Source organism: Halyomorpha halys, unplaced genomic scaffold, assembly GCF_000696795.3.
Source record: "Halyomorpha halys isolate HHAL.00 unplaced genomic scaffold, Hhal_1.1 Scaffold1204.1, whole genome shotgun sequence".
In the NCBI taxonomy this organism is placed as follows: Eukaryota; Metazoa; Arthropoda; class Insecta; order Hemiptera; family Pentatomidae; genus Halyomorpha; species Halyomorpha halys.
This window is the reverse complement of record NW_027106833.1, coordinates 88,935-92,214: the sequence shown is the minus strand read 5'-3', so window position 1 is coordinate 92,214 and position 3,280 is coordinate 88,935. Positions and strand designations below refer to the sequence as shown.

General features: G+C 31.1%; 1 protein-coding gene across 1 annotated transcript in view; it reads right to left on the bottom strand.

The window, feature by feature from the left end:
• LOC106688779 (cell adhesion molecule 2) overlaps window positions 1-3,280 on the bottom strand; it is a gene marked incomplete at its 5' end in the record, with an annotated part of 98,438 nt that overhangs the window by 15,390 nt on the left and 79,768 nt on the right.

The window sequence follows — 3,280 nt, the reverse complement described above, 5'->3', positions numbered from 1 at the left end:
GAACTGTGGCATATTAATAATAATATTTTAAATATTTTATCGTTATTAAAAATGGTTCAAAAACATTGGGTCTAGTTAAAAAAAAAGAAACTGCTTTAAGTACCTATCAAACTATAGCGAAGAACACTTTTCTACGTTAAAAAAACTCTCTCTTTCTCTTTACATTATAAAATAGATATGTACCAAATAATGATCGGCCACCGGATTTTTTCCCAATTAATGCAGTCCACTTTATAAAGCTGAGTGGACTCCGAATGGATCAAAACACACAGGGTTGACTCACGGCTAAAATAACAGAATAAATCGTTGGCTAACAATTGAAATATACTTTGTCAATAATTGAAGTTTTGAGATTTTTTTTTCTTTTTAACGTAATGTAATAGTAATTTTGCCTTTTTACAAGCAGATTTTTATGGTCAAGGGGCACGCAGTGTTAAGAAAAACATATAAGTGGTACACTGATATCGAAATTTTGAGAAACACTGAGTTGTTTTAAAACCGATGCTCAACTTCACCGGTGATGTAAGTTTATAATTTTATATTTTTTGATAAATAATTATTTCAAATAAAGCCACATCATTTAATTCCTTATATATTAATTTCGTTTGGAGTTTTGTGCATTAGTTTTTGAAATCTCTTAAAATATTTGTGGGGCCTAAATCAAAACATTTATTTTTATAGACTAGAAATTTGTACTTTGAAGCTGACCATAAATATTGTTTGGCAGAGTCTGAAATTGTTGAGATCAAGGCAACCAAACAATTTCAGATATTCTTCAATATAAAAAGTCAATTGGAAACGGAGAATGGTCTAGAGATAATTTCATGCAACATAATATATCCTTTCGAACTAAAGAACTATATTTCTTAAATTGTTTGCTTTATGAATATAAAGCATACGCAAAATGATGTATAAAATATATTATATATGTGATTGTAAATATAAGACCGTTGATGGACTTTGCCCGTAATCTGAAGTCCTTTTGTTATGGGCAGTTGACGCAGAAGCCGGTAAATATTGTGGCTGTTGCTAAATCTGAGACAGAGAAGGCCTTGCCTAATTCGAACAACTCATTACTTCACATCACGTCTGGCTGCCTCCGTTTCCTCCACCATCCAACTTCCCCAGCTCGCTCTAGCGGAATCCTTTAATTCTACTCAGCTCTCGGGGCCCATTTCATTTCTATTCGATAACTGATCGGCTTCATGCTGATATTTCTTGTAAACGTACATACATAGGACTGCGGTAGAATTTTTCTATAGCTACAGAGTAATATTTTTAATGAATGACGGTAAAAAAAAAAAGTACACAAAATAGTAGAAACAACTGTTTCTAAGTCATCAAATATTTGGCTCACTCTGGAGGTGGTTATAAGGGGTATATTAAAATAAGATAAAAACATTGTAAAGTATTCTTTATATAATCTTTTACTTCTTCGAGACTGATTTTATTGTTAAATGTAATTTAATTTTATCCATTTATGACTCTTTATTAATAATTTAAATGTCCGACATTTCGGCCAACCTTGCACTCCTCAAGGACAATCTATTTAATAAAAACCATTATTAAACACTCACTTCTAACAAGTTTAACAAATAACGTGAATACTAATAAATTCTTAAATATACATTTACGCCTAATATCCGAGGTCAATAATTTATTTCCAATCAACTTATTAAATAATAAAGATTAGGTAATGCTATTAATGTATTAATAATCGTGCCATATTTTATGTTCAATTACCTGCTATTATCACTTTTTCATTTAATTTTAAATCTTGTATCATTTTATATTACACTATTATCACTTACTTATCAACCTTGTTATTTAACCACCTTTACAAACAGATCAACAATAGAATCAATTTTATTACTAACTGTATTTTTATCTAAGTTCTTATTTCTTTGATTATTATCAAAGTTAAATTTTTTTTTCATAATTTATTTATTCTTATTTACAATTGTATACATATATACACATCAAGTAACTTTGCTGTAAGTGATATTATGACATGATACAAGCATGTGGAGAATCTACCCATTGATAGAACTCCAAAAACACTTCTAAAGAAGAAGATCTCGAGGCCATCTTCTTTTCAGACGCCTAGAAGGATTATTAGGTAGTGAAGGAGAAGCCAGGTTAGAAACGAGTTGGTTTGGGTGGTGGGGAAGTTTATTATGGAAGGATTGGTATCTTGTTCTGGCCAAATCGGCAACATAGGGGACATTGAGGTCCTGATGGATGATTTAATTTGTGACAGTAAGGAGCATTAAGGATTTTGGACTGTAAGGATTGGATTCCAGAGGAATTAGATGGTTTAGTGGAACCCCATAGCTCAATTCCGTATGTCCAGATAGGCCTTATAATAGTCATGTAGATCAGTCTTTTATAATGGATTGGAAGTATGGACCGTTAGTCTAGTAAATATTGTAATAGTCGGAATCGACTAGCAGTTTCCTGTCTCTATCTAAGTTAAATTTAAATATTAATTTGAAATTTAACCACATTCTTCACTAATAATTTTGTTTAAAATTGTAAAGTATAATATGGTTATAAGTGTATGTATATACTTAGAATTTCATATAAAAAATATATTGAAAATAAATGAGATAAATTAAAAGAATATGCCAATAAATAAAAGGTCTAGATACTAATAACAATTGAAAATCGATACCTCGACAACCCACGAATAGTTAGGAGTTTAGTACTTTGTAAGGAAATACTGTTTTTTGAACGACGGTCAAGTAATGAGGTGAATTGTTCAAAGATCACGTTCATCCGCCATGTTTTTTCCTAATTAAGGGTACCCTTTATATAGGGTGGCCCCCGCATCGGAGGGTTCCGTAACCCGCATGGTTGACTCTACAGTAACAGAATCATCTCCTACAACCCGATTGGAACCAAGGTCTTAGGAGTTACTGACCTATCTCGCATCCGTTAATAACAAATACAGTAATGAATTACTGAATTCAAAATGTATCACTGAAGAGTAATCTTATAAGTTATCATGGAAGACAATGTTATCACACGTTAATATAAATACAACGGGAGCACTAATATTAATATAAAAAATCAAAATTTATTAATTTATAGGCAATATAATTATTCAAAATAATAGAATTAGTTGATTAGTTGTATGAATTCTTCATTTTATTCTGCGATAAATATTTAACAATTTTCATACATAAGAAGATGGTCAGGGTTGCGGTCAAAAGAGAAACAAAAATAGTTTACAACTATTTATTTTCCGACGTTTCGCCCCACTTTGCAGTGCTTCATC